This window comes from Pan paniscus, chromosome 23, assembly GCF_029289425.2.
Source record: "Pan paniscus chromosome 23, NHGRI_mPanPan1-v2.0_pri, whole genome shotgun sequence".
NCBI classification, from domain to species: Eukaryota; Metazoa; Chordata; class Mammalia; order Primates; family Hominidae; genus Pan; species Pan paniscus.
This window is the reverse complement of record NC_085927.1, coordinates 40,782,839-40,802,091: the sequence shown is the minus strand read 5'-3', so window position 1 is coordinate 40,802,091 and position 19,253 is coordinate 40,782,839. Positions and strand designations below refer to the sequence as shown.

The following is a 19,253-nucleotide window of genomic DNA, read 5'->3' as shown; positions in this document are numbered from 1 at the left end:
GATCTGCCCTCCTTGGCCTCCCACAGTGCTAGGATTACAGGCATGAGCTACAGTTCCTGGCTGAATTATTCTAAATTTATTCTGCCTATGCTCTATAAATGGAACGATGAAGCCTGAATGACAGCACACCTGTTTACAGTGTGGCTTATGGAATATTTTAAGCCCACTGTCAGGACCTATTGCTCAAGGAGGGGGAAAAAAGATTCCTGAAAACGTACTGTGGCTTCCAGCAGGGTCCCTGGGAGCACTGCCAGTTTGGCAAATGAAGCTTGCAAAATACTGGACAATGTGGGAGCCTGGCTTCAGGGCGTCTACAAATTTGCCACCAATGGGGTCTCTGGAAATGATTCACTCTCTTAGACGCCATTAAGAACATTGGTGATTCATGGGAGGAGGTCAAAATATCAACATTAACAGAAGTTTGGAAGAAGTTGATTCCAACCCTCCAGGATGACTTTGAGGGGTTCAAGACTTCAGTGGAGGAAGTAACTGCAAATGTAGTAGAAATAGCAAGAGAATCAGAATTAGAAGTGGAGCCTCAAGATATAACTGAATTGCAGGCCGGGTGCAGTGGCTCACACCTGTAATCCCAGCACTTTCGGAGGCTGAGGTGGGTGGATCACTTGAGGTAAGGAGTTTGAGACCAGCCTGGCCAATGTGGTGAAACCTCGTCTCTACTAAAAATAAAAATAAAAATTAGCCAGGTGTGGTGGCACACTCCTGTAATCCCAGCTGCTCAGGAGGCTGAGGCAGGAGAATCACTTGAACCCAGGAGATGGAGGTTGCAGTGAGCCGAGATTGCGTCACTGCACTCCAGCCTGGCTGGGTGACAGAGCCAGACTCCTTCAAAGAAAGAAAGAAAGAAAGAAATAACTGAATTGCTGAAATCTCATGACAAAACTTGAACGAATAAAGAGTTGCTTCTTACGGATGAGCAGAGTGGTTTCTTGAGATGGAATCTAATCCTGGTGAAGATGCCGTGAACACTGTTGAAATGATAACAAAGGATTCAGAATATTACATCAACTTAGTTGAAAAAGCAGTGGCAGGGTTTGAGAGGATTGATTCCAATTTTGAAAGAAGTTCTACTGAGGATAAAATGCTATCAAACATGGCACAGAGAAATCGTTTGTGAAAGGGAGAGTTGACTGATGTGGCAAACTTCAGTGTTGTCTTATTTTCAGAAATTGCTGCAACCACCCCAACCTTCAGCAATCACCACGCTGATCAGTCACCAGCCATCAACATCAAGGCAAGCCCCTCCACCAAGAAAAAAAACTGGCTGAAGGCTCAATGATTGTTAAGTTGTTAGTAATAAAGGGTTTGTTTTGTTTTGTTTTTGAGACAGGGTCTTGCTCTGTCGCCCAGACTGAAGTGCGATGGTTCATTGCATTGTTCATAGTTGGCTGCATTCATAGTTCATTGCAGCCTCAAACTCCTGAGCTCAAGGGATACTCCCACTTCAGGAGTTCGAGACCAGCCTGGGTGACACGATAAAACTCTGTGTCTACAAAAAATACAAAAGTAAGCTGGGCATGTTGGTGCACCCCTGTGGTCCCAGCTACTCGGGAGGTTGAGGTAGGAAGATCACCTGAGCCCAGGGAGGTGAAGGCTCCAGTGAGCTGTGACCTCTCCACTGCACTCCAGCCTGGGTGACAGAGTAGGACCCTCTCTCAAAAAAAAAAATTGTTTGAGACAGAGTCTCACCCTATTACCCAGGCTAGAATGCAGTGGTTCGATCCCAAGTATTCAGGATTACAGGTGCATGCCACAACTCTCAGCTATTTTTTTTTTTTTTTTTTTTTTTTGGTACAGACAAGTTCTCACTATGTTGCCTGGACTAGTCTCAAACTCTTGGCCCCTGATCCTTCTGCCTCGGCCTCCCAAACCACTGCAATGAGAGGTGTGAGCCACCATGCCAGGTCTACAATAAAATATTTTTAAGTGAAGATATATACATTGTTTTTTAGACATAATGCTATTGCTCACTTACTAGAGTACAATATAAACATAACTTTAATATGCATCAGGAAACCAAAAAATTCATGTGACGCACTTATTGCTTTATTTGGAACTGAATCTGCAATATCTCCGAGGTATGACTGTATCTACGTCACGGAATCTTACTCAACAGTACAAAGGAGAGAAGTACTGATACATGTAGCAACACGCATAAGCTCTGAAAACATTATGCCAATTGAAAGAAGCCAGTCACAAAGGTTGTACATTATGTGGTTTCATTTGTATAACATGTCCAAAGTAGGCAAACCTATAGAGACAGAAAGTAGACAGCAGTTGCTTAGGGTTGAGGGGTCAGGAGAAATGGGGATTGACTGCTAACAGGTATAAGATTTATTTCAGGAGGGATAAAAATGTTCTAAAATTGAGTGTAACGATGGTTTGCCTAGCCTTGTAAATATAGTAAAAGACATTGTACACTTTATTTTTTATTATTTATTTTTTGTTTTTTTGTTTTTGTGAGACAGAGTCTCACTGTGTCACCCAGGCTGGAGTACAGTGATGCAATCTCAGCTCACTGCAGCCTCCGCCTCCCGGGTTCAAGTGATTCTCATTCCTCAGACCCCCAAGTAGCTGGGGTTACAGGTGCCCGCCATCACACCTGGTTAATTTTTGTATTTTTAGTAGAGATGGGGTTTCATCATGTTGGCCAGACTGGTCTTAAACTCCTGACCTCAAGTGATCCACCTGCCTGGGCCTCCCAAAGTCCTGAGATTACAGGCATGAGTCACCTCGCCTAGCCCACGTTGTACACTTTAAATGGATTATGTGGTGTGTGAATTATATCTCAAGAAAGCTGTTAAAAAAAAACACTAAAACTAGCATGTATGCAGCACTTTGTATGTGCCAGGGCTTTACATTAATTATCTCATTAAGTCCTCCCACCCACCATACAGAAAGGAACAAATAGGTAAGATTTATTAAGCATTTACTTTGTGCCAGACACTATTCTGAGTTATTTCCCCATATCAACTCTTTCACTTCTTGCCTTATTATCAATCCCATCTTACAGATAAGACATAGGTTTGGAGAGGCTATGTTACATGTACACATCTGGTAAGGGGCAGAGCTAAGTCTGAACTCAAGTGGCTGAGATTTTACCACTCCCCACCCCATCTCCCTCCCATCTCTTTAATGAAGTGGTTCTCAAATTGTAATCACTGGACCAGCATAATCTGGGATCTTGTTAGAAATGCCAATCTTCCAGCTCTATTCTAGAGCTAGTGAACGAGAAAAAACCTTGAGGGTGTAAGGTGTAAGGAAGGGATCCAGTTTCAGCTTTCTTTTTTTGTTTTTAACAGGTTTATTTAATAAACATTTATTGAATGCCTGCTATATACCAGGGTTTGTTTGCAACAAGATGCACTTTAAGTTTCTTTTTTTTTTTTTATACTTTAAGTTTTAGGGTACATGTGCACATTGTGCAGGTTAGTTACATATGTATACATGTGCCATGTTGGTGCGCTGCACCCACTAACTCGTCATCTAGCATTAGGTATATCACCCAATGCTAAAAAAGAAAGCTGAAAAAAAAAAAAAGAAAGCTGAAACTGGATCCCTTCCTTACACCTTATACAAAAATTAATTCAAGATGGCTTAAAGACTTAAACGTTAGACCTAAAACCATAAAAACCCTAGAAGAAAACCTAGGCAATACCATTCAGGACATAGGCATGGGCAAGAACTTCATGTCTAAAACACCAAAAGCAATGGCAACAAAAGCCAAAATTGACAAATGGGATCTAATTAAACTAAAGAGCTTCTGCACAGCAAAAGAAACTACCATCAGAGTGAACAGGCAACCTACAAAATGGGAGAAAATTTTCGCAACCTACTCATCTGACAAAGGGCTAATATCCAGAATCTACAATGAACTCAAACAAATTTACAAGAAAAAAACAACCCCATCAAAAAGTGGGCAAAGGATATGAACAGACACTTCTCAAAAGACATTTATGCAGCCAAAAGACACATGAAAAAATGCTCATCATCACTGGCCATCAGAGAAATGCAAATCAAAACCATAATGAGATACCATCTCACACCAGTTAGAATGGCAATCATTAAAAAGTCAGGAAACAACAGGTGCTGGAGAGGATGTGGAGAAATAGGAACACTTTTACACTGTTGGTGGGACTGTAAACTAGTTCAACCATTGTGGAAGTCAGTGTGGCGATTCCTCAGGGATCTAGAACTAGAAATACCATTTGACCCAGCCATCCCATTACTGGGTATATACCCAAAGGACTATAAATCATGCTGCTATAAAGACACATGCACACATATGTTTATTGTGGTACTATTCACAATAGCAAAGACTTGGAACCAAGCCAAATGTCCAACAATGATAGACTGGATTAAGAAAATGTGGCACATATACACCATGGAATACTATGCAGCCATAAAAAATGATGAGTTCATGTCCTTTGTAGGGACATGGATGAAATTGGAAATCATCATTCTCAGTAAACTATCGCAAGGACAAAAAATCAAACACCACATGTTCTCACTCATAGATGGGAACTGAACAATGAGAACACATGGACACAGGAAGGGGACCATCACACTCTGGGGACTGTTGTGGGGTAGGGGGAGGGGGGAGATTAGGTATATCTCCTAATGCTAAATGATGAGTTAATGGGTGCAGCACACCAGCATGCCACATGTATACATATGTAACTAACCTGCACATTGTGCACATGTACCCTAAAACTTAAAGTATAATAATAATAAAAAAACCAAACCAAACCAAAACAAAACAAAACAAAAAAACCTTGAGGGTGGGACCAAAATATAAAAATCAAAATAATTCACTATATTAACAGACTAAAGAAAAAAAATCCAAGTGATAATAATTTTAATAGGCACAGAAAAAAAAAGCACTGGGCAAAATTAAACATCTCTTTGTCATAAAATCTCTCAGAAAACTAGGAATAAAAGGGAACTTGCTCAACTTGATAAGAGATCTGTAAAAAACATACAGTGCAGATCGTAGTTAATGGTGAAAGACTGAATGTTCTCCCCCAGGAGTAGGACCATGGCAAGGATTTCTGCTGTCATCACTTCTATTTAACATTGTACTGGAGGTTCCAGCCAATGGAATAACGTAAGAAAAAGAAATACACAAAAGTACATTAAAGTATTTGTTTTGTGGGTTTATATACTTTTATTTCCTCATATTTTCCTATATTTTTCCAATTATTTCATAGATATGAATCAGACCTGGTTCTTATCCTCAGGGAATTAACAGTATTATGCAATCACATCCCCAGGGACTCCAAACACTGGAACACAAGTTGGAAGAGAAGCACATTTAACTTTCCAGTCCCCTTCATGCCACAGCTTCATGCTCGGGATGTGCATGAGGCTGCTGCTGGGACCCTCTAAATTGGACAGCTTTCTGCCACACGAGGAATCCTGACAAGGTCTAGATCCTAAAAGGGTGGGCTCTGGCTTGCTGAACCTTACAGTTCTGCTATCTTTACCAAATGACTTAATCTCACTGTGTCTAGTTTCTTCCTCTCTAAAATCAGAATAGAAAAAATATGTACCTCAGGGGCTGAAAAGAAATTAAATTTGACAATGTACATAAAAAGCACAGCATAGTTTTTGGCACATACAAAGCATTCACTAAAAATAACGATGATGCTCTTTCACAAAAAGCACATGTGAGCTTGGAAAAATGAAGACCTACATTATTCTAAAGAGGGTTCACATGCCCAACCAATGTGTAAGAAGCAGAGTCTTCAGGGCTGCAAAGGAAGCAACCAAGACAATGCTGGCATCAAGATTTAGCCCGGCCTTAGGTCCTGACTCCTCCTGTGGCTTGCATCACCCTGTCACACCCTGGGCTTTGCTCACCCCGAACCTGCCTAGAACCACATCACAATCGCGGCCTCAGCAGCTGGCAAACGAGGGCAGGGCTCAGAGCCACACATGCTCAGGGAGTTGCAGGGTGACCCAGATTCTAGGAAATGCCATTTGGAATGACAATGGACTCCATTCCTTCTGAGCTAGGCACCAAGAGAAAAGTAGAGGCATTTTTCTTCTGCAATAGTTTCTTCTTCACACAGTGCAGACTCTTGGAAGCCACAAGCTACCTATAAACCAGCGCACAGCACTGCTAGGTAGAATGGCCCACCTCCTTCTCATGGGGACGAGCGGGACCCCAGCAAAGGGGTCTCAGTGGTTTTCCATGCTTCTGCATCACTGCCTGGGCACAAATAACCACTTCTCTACCCCCAGTGGAACAGAAAAGGAAGCCAAGGTCCATTAGGGTTAAGTGCAAACTTTTTTTTTTTTTTTTTTTGAGACAGAGTCTCACTCTGTTGCCCAGGCTGGAGTGCAGTGGCATGATCTTGGCTCACTGCAACCTCTGCCTCTCAGTTTCAAGTGATTCTCCTGCCTCAGCCTCCCTAGTAGCTGGGATTACAGGTAGATGCCACTACACCTGGCTAATTTGTGTATTTTAGTTGTTGTTGTTGTAGAGATGGGGTTTCGCCATGTTGGCCAGGCTAGTATTGAACTCCTGGGCTCAAGTGATGTGCCTGCCTTGGCCTCTCAAAGTGCTGGGATTACAGGAGTGAGCCACTGTGCCTGGCCCAATTTATCATCTTTGATCTGTTAAATTGGTTCTTTAATCACATTCACCCACTTAACAAGAGTTGACGGAGAACCTGTCATGTGCCAGCTACTACATAAGGCACTGGGGACACAGGCAGCAGTCCCTAAAAGCCACTAAGTCCCCAAGCCTCCTTCTTCCTGGCCAATATCAACCAGAACTCCAGTGATTATCACCTCTTCGGGCTTCTGGAGTCTCTCCTCTCCCAATTGCCTGCTGTGTCTGCTGACCCTGGGGCTACCTGCCCTGCTGCATCCCACTTGCTCCACCAGCTCTTCACTGAACCACGCCTGCATCAGCACCTTTGCCTGAAAGGTTGCCCAAAGACATAAACTTAGTGGTAAATACCTTTGAATTACCTTTCCCGAAATATCTCCGGTTTGGCAGCAGCAGAAGGTTAAGCATTATATTCAGGGGGTTACAATGAAAATGTGTCTTCCTTTTGCCAGGCAAAGAAAAGGAAGGAGGAAAGTTCTTCAACTGTTGGCCAGTGGAGCAAATGTGAACCAACAACAAATAGCTTTGTATGTGCTTGCCATTAAGGGAAGCAGAATTCAGAGGCTAAGGGTATAGCCTGCAAGTCGGCCTGCCCAAGTTCAAACAAGCCTGGCTCTGCCAGTCATTAGCATTATGGCCTGGGACATAACCTCTCCAGCCTGTTTTCCCATTTCTAAAACAGGAATAACAGCACCCTGATAAGCGAGCAGGGGGACTTGAACTACAAGATATCAAACTATATTATAAAGTACTTAAGGTACTGTGGTACTAAAGCAGGGGAGAAAATTGTTCTGTGAAATGAGAGAGAGCACCCGAAACAGACCCAAGCATATGTAGAACTCTGACAGTCATCAGAAGTGGTAGAGTGGATCAGAGGGGAAAAGAGAAACTGCTCAATAAATAGCACTGAGCTACTTGGTTGACCACATCAGAAAAATAAAATTAATGGCTGGGCATGGTGGCTCACGCCTGTAATCCCAGCATTTGGAAGGCCAAGGCAGGAGGAGCACTTGAGGCCAAGAGTTCAAAACCAGCCTGGGCAACATAGCGAAACCCCATCTTTACAGGAAAAAAAAAAATTTAGCCAGGTGTGGTGGCACATGCCTGTAGTCCCAGCTACTTGGGAGGCTGAGGTAGGAGGATCACTTGAGATGGGGAGGTCGAGGCTGCAATGAGCCATGATCATGCCACTGCACTCCAGGCAACAAAATGAGACTTTGTATCTTAAAAAAAAAAAAAAGAAAAGAAAGAAAAGAAAAAAAAGAAAAAGAAAAGTAACTACATATTTCATATCATTTACATATGTATACAGAAATCAATTCTGGATACATTAAGGACTTCAGTGTGAATCTTGAAAACTTTTCAGGAGAAAATTTTTAGAAAATACCAGTATGGTCTTCAGGCAGAAATATAAAAGGTCCTATCTATAAAAACTGATAAATTCAACTACATTCAAATTAAGAGTGTCTATTGAAAGTGTGGTGTTGGCATAAGGATAGACATATAGATCACTGGAATAGGACTAGAAATCCAGAAATTAACCCTTACATTTATGGTTGACTGATTTTGAACAAGGGTGCTAAGATAATTAAATGGGGAGACAAAAATATTCTCAACAAATGGTGCTGGGATAGCATGCAAAAGAATGAAGTTGGATCCCAACCTTACCCTATATAAAAAAATTAAAATGAATCATAGATCTAAATGCAAGAACTAAAACTATAAAATTCCTAGAAGAAAACACAGAAGTAAATCTTCTTGAATTTGGATTAGACAATGGTTTCTTAGATATTACAAAAGCAGATGACAAAACAAAAAAAATAGATAAATTAAACATCAAAATTAAAAATTTTGTGCTGCAAGTGATACTATCAAGAATGAAAGACAGGCCAGGCATGGTGTAATCCCAGCACTTTGGGAGGCTGAGGCGGGCAGATCACCTGAGGTCAGGAGTTCGAGACCACCTGACCAACATGGTGAAACCCTGTTTCTACTAAAAATACAAAAATTAGCCAGGTGTGGTGGCGCATGCCTGTATTCTCAGCTGCTCAGGAGACTGAGGAATGAGAATCACTTGAACCCAGGAGGCAGAGGTTGCAGTGAGCCAAGATCGCGCCACTGCACTCCAGCCTGGGCGACCAAGCGAGACTCCATCTCAAAAAAGAAAAGAAAAGAAAAGAAAAGAATCCATAGAATAGGAGAAAATATTTCTGAAAATGTATCTGATAAGGGACTTGTATCCAGAATATATAAATAACTCATACAAGAATAAAAAGACAACCCAAATAGATAATAGGCAAAGGATTTAAATAGGCATTTCTTCAAAGAAAATATACAAATGGCCAGTAAGCACATGAAAAGATGTTCAACATTATTAGTTATTAGAGAAATGCAAAACAAAACCACCATGAAATAACTACTTCACTTCCAACAGGATGACAGTGATAAAAAAACAAACAAAACCCAGAAAGTAGCATGTGTTAGAGCAAGGATTTAGAGAAACTGGAACCCTAATACATTCCTTGTGATAATGTAAAATGGTGCAGTCTCTATGAAAAACAGTTGAGCAGTATCTCAAAAGTTAAACTGTATTACCTAGCAATCCCACTCCTTGGTATATAACCAAGAGTGTAGAAAACATACATCCACACAAAAGTTTATGCACTTTTGTGTTCTATGTACAGCGGATGGCTGGCTCCATGCCTTCCTAGCTGTACAGTTGTGTGTTTCTAGGCCTCAGTTTCCTTGTCTGTACCATAGGGGTTTGGTAAATCATCTCTAAGACCCCATCTGACAGTGACAGTCTAGGATTCTATGGCTATAACATTTTCTTTCATATGGGTGACTGAATCCTTCTCAACTCAATGTGAGAACTCGCGCACTGACACCTTTCTGAATCAAACTTTGAAAAATGTGGAAAAAGAACACGAGTATATATGGCCACATTTCCCACGAGAGTAAGAACTAAATCAAGCCAAGGGCCATTTAAAAAACTTTAAACTCTATGCAATTCACAGGGAGACACTCCTGGAATGCAGCTCCTGCTGCTGTGGCTAGCTGGGCACTCCACCCCAGCTCCCCTGCGGTGCGCCACTGCCCAGCCCCGAGACCGGGGTCACCTCCCCTTCCTTCTGTGGAAATCCATCTAGTCCATTGAGAATGCCAGCATGTTTCGGAGGCCCCTGAGAAGTTAATACCCCGCAAGGAAACTCTGCTGTCTTCAAGGAGATCGTGACCGTGATCACAGAAAGAGCCTGGCATTTCCAATTAAGAATGAGTCCAAACAATGATTCCAACTGCAAGCGGCTATCTGCAGCCACTTGAATTACCTGCTTTGCACAATACAAGCAGCAGCTCCTGCCAGCATTTGGAGGGCCAAGGCAGGAGGAGCACTTTGAGGCCAAGAGTTCAAAACCAGCCTGGGCAACATAGCAAAACCCCATCTTTACAGGAAAAAAAAAAAATTAGCCAGGTGTGGTGGCACATGCTTGTAGTCCCAGCTACTTGGGAGGCTGAGGTGGGAGGATCGCTTGAGATGGGGAGGTCGAGGCTGCAGTGAGCCATGATCATGCCACTGCACTCCAGGCAACAAAACGAGACTTTGTATCTTAAAAAAAAAAGAAAAGAAAAGAAGAAAGAAAAAGAAAATTAACTGCATAGTTCATATCATTTACATATATATACAGAAATCAATTCTGGATACATTAAGGACTTCAGTGTGAATCTTGAAAACTGAGCTGGTAAGAAGGGGGCAAGGGCAGAAGGGCAGAGAGGGATGGTGGGAGTGAAGTAGGCACAACAAAGATGAAGGCTCATACTGGAAAAAGTGCCCAGAATGTCCCAGGACAGTGAGATGCTTCCTGGTCACTTGTTCTGCTTGGCCAAAGCAGGCAAAGAGGAGCAGGAGGAGAAAGGTCAGATCATCACCAGAAAGAGCTACCAGGGGTCAGGGTGAGGTCAAAGTAGGCACAGAAACAGCCATGGGAGAAGGCAATTAACTTTGGGCCGAGGAGATCAGAGAGGGTGGTTAACAGGTTCTCCTGTGGTGCTGACTTTGAGTGCTGATCACAGCAGCAGGATGGGGGCTGTTGGTGGCCATAAGTGGCCTCCCATCAGACTCTCACCCATGCCTGGATTGGGACCTCTGCATCTGGAGTGTCCCTTGGGAAAGCTAAAGAGTGGATTCAGTACAGTCAAGTGAGCCACCTCCCACTAGATAACTCCAGAGAACAGGGGCAGTGCCAGCATCACCCCCAATTCAAAAGGGCCCTACCCTTGATTTAATTCTCAGCTGTCTTGAAATTCTTAATAATTTTTGCAAGGGGCCCTGTATTTTCATTTTGCATTTGCCCCACAAGTCAAGAAGCAGGTTTTGCTAGGGGATGACAGTTCCAGGGACCACTTCTCTGAACCCCAACCACCAAGGACAGTGGATCGGTGCCAGGGTCCCAAGAAGTCCTGTCTGGCTTGGGTTCCAGCCACGTACAACATAAACCAACTTCGTTTAGAGTGCCTTCCGTTGGTTTTCCACACAATGGCAGGAGACAGTGCAGCTGACAAGCCATCGAAGAGCAACAACAAATAATAACTGAACTAGTAAGGACACTTCATGCTTTTTGGTTAGTCAATTGCAAGTGAAAACAAGGCACATTATACTGGCCAAAGAATAATCTCTCAGAATGATGGAAGTCTAATGTAGGGAAGCTTACAGCAAGGTGTTGTCCACACCCGCCCCAAGCATCATGAACCGGATCGTTCTTGCCAAGGGTGATGGGGCTGCTAGAGGGAAGCATTCACACCCTTTGACTCCGCGATTGCATTCTTGGGAATGTGTCCCGGAAAGAAACACAAAGGAAAAACTTTACATGCCAAAGATGCTCAGGCAGCAGTTGGCTACAGTGATCTGGGAAGAACCTAAATGTCTAACAGAAGGAAAAGGCATTCCACAGCCTTCCAACGAATAAACACAAAGCCTGCGATAACGTGGGAAAGTGCTTATGATGTACAGCCATGTGAAAATGACATTTTTTTTTTTTGGATCTCAATGATATTAAAAGGATGTTTGTATAAAGGAAAAACATTGACCAAAAATAGAGACCTAAAAACAGTGGCAAAGGGATAATGGCGCTATGGAAACTCCATGCTCTTGAACATCTGGAATTGTTGTCTAAACAGTAAATAACCCTTAAAAATAATGAATGCCTAGGGCACAGAAGATTGGTCCTGCTGAATCTCAGAAAGTCTGGCCAAAAACAAAGCATGTGTGCTGGGGGACAGGTGAGGAGTGGGATTGGGAAAGGGATTTTGCCAGGCAGATCAGCAGTTACCAAATGGTTAATGAACTAAGAGTCACATTCCAGGGGCCCTGTCCCGTACAAACTATGCTGCTTCTAATGTAAAAATATCCGCGGTGGAGGGATGCACCCAGTGGGCCTGACCAGGAGACACTTGTCCTCTAACCAGCCCCACCTATGGCCAAAAGGCTGATGGCCATGCCAGGTCAGGATGCCGCAGGCAGCCCCAGGGCGCTGTCCAGGTGGGGTTCCATTCCCCAAGTCTGTGGCCTCCTTCCGCCCTGACACACCACCCAGTGTGAGCAACTACTATTTCTGAAGATATGCGTCAGGAATCATTACTCAACACACACGTCACAGGGAAACAGGACATAAAAGGAAATTTATCTTTGGCAGCCCAAAGCCCATAACTTCATTTTTATTCATATTGCTCATCTATTTGATCAGATGCTGCTGCTGGTTTGAGCTGATTGGCACTTTATAGGAAAACCAGATGCCAGGAGAATGAATCTGCAGTGGGCAGGGCTGTGCCCTACAGAACACTCCCTGATGAGGTCAGAAGAAGATGTACATCCAGCAAACCCCTCAGTCCCAGCTCCAGCTCAACCCCATGCATCCAGACTCAGGCCCTTCTCTCCATTTCACTAGCCACCTTGAGACCTTTTCACTTAAGTCTCCCAAGCCCTGCTCCCACTTTGGCCCCCGTCGGGTCACCTGTCTTAGCCTGGCACCTAAGCAGCCCTCTCTTTGCCCAGAGGCAACAGAGGTCATTGTGCTACCTTCAGGACCAGTCAAATATTATTACTAATAATTGTTTTTATTAACAGGGCTGTTGCATATGGTTGAGCAGGTTGTACATTGCACAGCCCTAGGAAGTGCCATTCACAACAGACACTATAGATTTATTTTTATTACAATGCAAATCCAGCAAATGGAAGAGTCTTGTTCTGACAAATCAGAACAATTTTAAACTATTACAACAGTTTACAAATAAGTAGAGGTAAGGGCCCGGCGTGGTGGCCCACGCCTGCAATCCCAGCACTTTGGGAGGATTTGGTTCACGCCTGCAATCCCAGCACTTTGGGAGGATTTGGTTCACGCCTGCGATCCCAGCACTTTGGCAGGCAGACCATTTGAGTTCAGGAGTTCAAGACCAGTCTGGCCAACATGGGGAAACCCCATCTCTACTAAAAATACAAAAATTAGCCAGGCGTGGTGGCAGGCATCTGTAATCCCAGCTACTCGGGAGGCTGATGCAGGAGAACAGCTTGAACCCGGGAGGCGGAGGTTGCAGTGAGCCGAGATTGCACCACGGCACTGCAGCCTGGAAGACTCCAGAGCAAGACTCTGTCTCAAAAAAAAAATAACTAGACAAAAAATAAGTAGGGGTAGAGGGTCTTGAGGAAGAGGCGTCCTTTTCTAATCCACGCGAGGTGCCAAGTGAGCCTACAGCAGCCCTGCACGCCAACCCGTGAACGCCAAATGAACCAGCTCCCTGGAGAGCACGCTATGTTCTCCAGGCTCCTTGGGGCTACCAGTGGCAAAGAACCTTGACTGCCTGGCTGGGGGAGCCTGGGCCTGTCCCAGCCCCATCGCCTCCACACTGTCAATGCCTTCCTCACTGTCACTGGGCATGCTGTGGCACAGTGAACAGCCGCAAGCGCACAGGGTGGGCTGGTGCTTGGCCCACGAGGGTCTCCTTCTCTGCTGCACTGCCCCATCATGACGCTCTTTCCCCTCCAGGCCCTTCCAGTCCAGCACAACTACCCCTCGCTACCCAGGGGCTCAGGGTTGGCATGAAGCCTGTTTGCTGAGGGGGACTTCTGCATAGCCAATAAAAGCACTGGGGGAAGCCTGCTCTGCCCACCTCTCCCCCGTCTCCTCTCCTCCTTCCTTGAGCTCTCGCCCTCTCTACCTGTAGGCCTGCCCTTCACACAGTGACACTCACATGCACACAGGTGTGCTGCCCTCCTGGCACCTCCAACATGCTGCTCCCCCTACCTGGGACACTCTTACATACAGTGCCCCCAATCCACCCCTTAGCTGCTTGCCCACGTCGGGCCCTCTGCTGGGATCCCTGCCCACTCGCAATGCCTTTCCTCAGAGCTCATGGACTCCTGCATGCCTCAAGCTCTGTGCATATTCTCAATCTTCTCTACTTGGCATGGCCAGCGCCTCCTGGACTCTGAGTGTGGGCAGCCAGGGCCATGCCAGTCCTCTCCTCCTTCATGGGAAGGGATCAGCGTGCAGGGTCAGAGGGATGCTGGCCTGGGGATGAAGTGAGCTGGGCTCTGCTACTCCCAGCCCCTCTGGGCTGGGTGCCTGTCACCTGGCTGTGGACACTATGTGCCCTACGCAGCTGCTGGGACAGAGTGACTGACAGACACTGTTGGCCAGATTTTCTGCCTAACAGAAAAACAAATTCTGTCTTCTTTTACCATTTACTGTTCTTCACTCTGCCTCAAAAGCATTGAAAGATTCGAGACCTCCATCTGGCATTTAGCCTCTTTCTAATGACAAGGAATCCCCCCAGATCACCTCTCTGTATTCCCCAGGCTCGGAGGTTCTGCCCCAGAAAGTGAGTCCCCAGCCCCACCCACTGTGGCCTTCACTCAGGCCAGGCCCCTCAAGAGTTCAGCGGGTTCCCAGGCCATAGCCTTCCCCTTGACCATCCATTCAACCAACACGTGGCTAAATGCTGGGGGTGCAGGCTCTGGCCCCACTCCTGCCTGTGTGATCTTGAAAAAGTCATCTCTCTTCCTTAAGCCTCAGTTTCCCCATCTGTACAATGATATGGCCAATGATTATCTTCCTTGCTACCATTGATTAAGCACCCTTCCGTGGGCCACGGACTTCCCACTTTCCCCTTATTTCAAGCTGCAGAGGAGCATCACTCCGCCAATGAGGGAGCTGAGGTGACTTCTTCCATGTCTCCCCTAGGTCTCATTTGGCTCCAAGGACTGGACTTGTCCCATGCCCACGGGCCCATGGTTGCCTTGACAGGTTGACTCCTTGAAACCGTTCTTCTTGGCCTCTGTGCAAATTATGGCAGTAAAACGTCACTTCCCCAACAGGTCTGTTTGTAAAATAATGTGCATTCCTATAAGGAGCCAGATTTATACTGGAGGAGATCGAAAGGATCCTACTACTAATGAGCAGCTACCATGTGCCAGGATGGGCAGGGGCTTCCATACGTATTACTGCCATCATTTTAAGACACCAAGTAGAATTCTCACCACCTTAGGCCAAAAGCAAGTGGCCAGAGGCTCTTTCATGTTAGGTCTGCATGGCAGAAGGTACCGCTTCACAGTGAGTCACACCAAGTAACAGTGACAACTCGGTGTGGGAAGACATAAATGGGGTCAGCACTACCATGAGGCCTCCTTTCCACAAGCCACACACCACCTCCAGAGCCAGCAGAGCTGTGCCCTCACAACTCTCCACTTCACATCCTTTCTTGCCCATCTGTCCTTTCTGATGCAACCCACTGGCAGGGCCCCTTTCTATATCTCACCCATCATGAGGTCCTGACACCTCGCTGAAACCTAACTGAGCATCCCCATCCTCACCTGCCACTTACTCATCCTCCAATACACAGCTGGGTGTCACCTCCTCCACTTACTCATCCTCCAATACACAGCTGGGTGTCACCTCCTCCAGGAAGCTCTCCAGGATCCCCCCACTCCAGGTTCACCTAAGAGACCCACTGTCCTGCTGGAGCTTCCCTGGTTGTTCCAGAGTTCCACAGTGGGACCAGAATGGAAAGGGTGGGGGCAGGAAAGACTCCAGCCTGAGTCAGGGGAGTCCCAGTGCACCAGGGGAGTGCACCAGGGGAGTGCACCAGGGGAATGCCCCAGAGGAAGAACAGGAAGCTGAGGCCCCCAACCAGAGAGAAAACACCACCCAAGGATGCTCCTTGCCCCTCAGTCTCAGATGGCCCTTCCCTTCGTTCACTTCCAGGCGGTGGGCCGGTTCCAAACACCAGTTAGACAAAAGTGCTGAGTGCTGGAGGGGAGAGGGTGGCATTAAGACACAGGTAAAACCCAGCCTCCATCTCTGGTAGCTTACAGCCTCTAGGAGGGTGAGACTTGCATCAAACAACCCAGTCCTGCTACAGAAGGGGCCCAGGAGAGGTCCGAAGGAGGGGGCACCTCCAGCCTTGGGAGGTCGGGGGAAACTTCAGGAGGAACTAGAATGGGCATTGCGCCTGCAAGGATGAATTTATTATGAGGGAGGGGCAGGGAGATTGGGCCAAGTAGGCAGAGGGAGGCTGGACTGGGCATGCTATGAGACTAGGCCCGAGGAGTGGCAAATGTGAATCCCTGGGAACCAGGAGGCCACTCTGCAGGTGCAGGGAAGGAGATTAGAGCACAGAGCCAGTCCCTTGCTTCAGGCCTTAGTCCTTCCTCCCAGGAACCTCAGCAGATGCCAAATATAGACAGTGCACTTTGGCAAGCTGTCCCCTAAAAGTCCCCATTTGTGAATTTTTGAAGGACCCCGTGTCCTCCATCAATTCCCAGCTGAAGTTCCATGAGGCTCCTTCTCTGTCCTGGCCTTTAAAGACGCAAACACATCATCAAAAACAATAACCCCTCAGAACATTCCAGGACCTGGTGCTCACATCACAGCCACTCACAGAGGCCGATGCACCGTTGCCACCAAGTTTTCTGGGGGTCTGTGCAAAGAACCTAACCGCCTGACCTGGTATGTCTGCCCCTGATGGCCCATGTTGGCTGCCATCACCCTGATCCCCTCCTGTTTCTGAGACACATCACCCAGTCAGCTGCAAGTTCAGCTCAGCTCTCTCCACCGGGAAAATCAGAGCTGGGCTCAGTATGAAGGCTGGCTTGTGGGCAAGCAGGGGTGCTTTGAGGCCGCAGACGAGAAACTGATGACCTTGGCAGTACTATGGTCAGGGCCTGCCCAAGGCCACCAGACTCTGACCTCTGGTGAGCCCACGATGCCAGGGCATGGGGTTCACACGTTCTGCTCTCTTGACTTACGTTCCAACCAGAAAAGATCCATGAGTCCAACACAGATCTGTACATGTGCATATACACATAAGTGCACACATACAAAGGCAAAGGGGAGAATGGCCAAGGGCTGAAGTCAGCACTTACAAGAGACCTCAAGTTGGTGCTTCCCCCATTGTTGCCCACCAGTCTCTGTTTGAAGCACACAGAGACACAGATACATAGGTGATTGACAGACTGGTAGGCACAGATGCATAGTATCTCATTTCAACCTCCCAGCAACCTTGCCAGGTGAGTAGGGCTTTTTGTTTGTTTGTTTTTGCCTCCTGAGTAGCTGGGATTACAGGCATACGCCACCATGCTGGGCTAATTTTTGTATTTTTAGTAAGGATGGGGTTTCACCATGTTGGCCAGGCTGGTCTCGAACTCCTGACCTCAGGTGATCTTCCCACCTCGGCTTCCCAAAATGCTGGGATTACAGGCATGAACCACCGTGCCCAGCCAAGGTAAGTAGGTTTAATGCCATCTTTTCGATGGGGAAACTGAGGATCAAAAAGGTAAGAAGTCGGCTGAAGGCCAGGCAAGCAGTGGGGCTGTGCTTTGAACATGCCATTGCCCAGGGCTCCTCACATGCTTAGATCTGGGAGCAGGGTGGGGATCTGTTCTTCTGGAACCTCTTTCAATCCAAGCTTCCCCTTGTTTGCAAGGGTGGGGGCAACTGAGAATCACAGACGGGCACAGACACACAGCCGAGCAGCAGAGTCAGGACAAGAAGCCAGGGCTCCTGACAGCCCAGCTATACCATGGGACCTCCAGAATAGAGGCCCATGTGATGCACTTCCATAAGCCCAGACCTTGTCCTGCTGCTGAAATGGGCACCACCTGGACCTCATCCCTCGGCATCCCGGAGCAGGCAGCAAGCCCAGCTCCCTCTTCAACTTGCACAAAGATGGGCTTAGGTGCATGATGCAATTTCATTGGAACCCTTTCCTAAGGGGAAATTTGTGTGCGGTGACACCTCACCAGAATACCCTTTGACGTGTATAAAACAGGAGGCCAGTCTCACCCTGTTTGCATGCTGGGGACGAGGACCCAATCAATTCCCATAATGATGTCAGGGGCTAGGCAGCTCCCACCTCCCAAAGCTGACCCCTAACTAGGCTTCCCGCAACCCCTAGCTATGTATGTGTTTGTATGTGGAAATCTTATAAAAACTGAGATTTCCAGCTTCTCTTGAAAACACCCTTCTGGCCTTCCCAGGCCCACTTTCACACAGAACACCTGAGGGACAAACTCCCGTATTCCCCGCCTAGGGTCTCCGACATGGTAGCTGAGTTCTGGCTGCTCTTGACTGCTGCACTCGCCGCTGGGCCTCCTCCCTCTGGTGCAGCAAGCTCTGCTCCAGGCCCTGTTCTAAGCACAGTGCCCACCAACACACAACTTCCTGAGCCGCCTCCTCCCCAGGCTTGCTGTGCAGGGCAGGACACCAAAAGAAGGATAAGATGGAAGGCTGACTGGCCTAGAGGGGTCTGGCCGTCAAAAAGGTCACCCTGTCACTGCTCTCAAGATACAGCTGCTCTGGTCACACCTGAGGTTCCCTACAAAGGTGACTTTCCTCCACAACCAAGCCAAGTGCTAGCAGACATCAGGTCCAATGCTCCTTGTTAACACTTCCAGACAAGGGCAACCAAGAAAATCATTAGATGAGCCAAGAGAAAAAAAACAATGTCTTTTCTTTTTAAAACTAACTCCAAAATTCTCCCTCGGAATAAATCCATCCAAACCGATAACAGAAACATCATTTAAATTTCGCATAAAGAACATAACTGCTTTAGAAATGACGCTATATCCAAAATAAAAACTGGAAACTAAGACCAATCCTCTAAAACCAGAACACACACTTTGGACGAAATTTACTTGCCAGTTTCCTTAAAGGACTTTTAAGATGGAGGTGTAGTATCAACTCCTAATGAAATACATTTCGTTTACAACTGCACACACCCTAAGACCTCATATGGTGTTTCAAGAGAACTCACGTGGTTGGATGGGATTCCTGGGCTGAGGCTTGCAGCCTGCAACTTCGAAGTCCTCTGGAATGGACCAAGGTCTTATGAAGCCATTAGCATAACCAGTAAGCAGGCAAAGTTAATTACAAGGTTTATTACAGATCAGAGAGTGCTGATTTCTAAAGGAGCTGTTTCTAATAAATTCGTGTTAGGTGAAATTAACCGCCTCTGTGTCTTTTAAGTCCACAAGGTTAAAGAATCCTAATTTTTCCGAGTTTCAGATGTTAACAGAAACACTCATCAAGGTAAATACAGCAAATTTCACTCACGCAAAATTTCCAAT

The 19,253-nt window shown here is 46.2% G+C and overlaps 1 protein-coding gene across 8 annotated transcripts in view; it reads right to left on the bottom strand.

Annotated features, from left to right (window-relative positions):
* The window catches only part of OSBP2 (oxysterol binding protein 2), a 228,006-nt gene that overhangs the window by 77,484 nt on the left and 131,269 nt on the right, over positions 1-19,253 (bottom strand). The window lies entirely within an intron of this gene.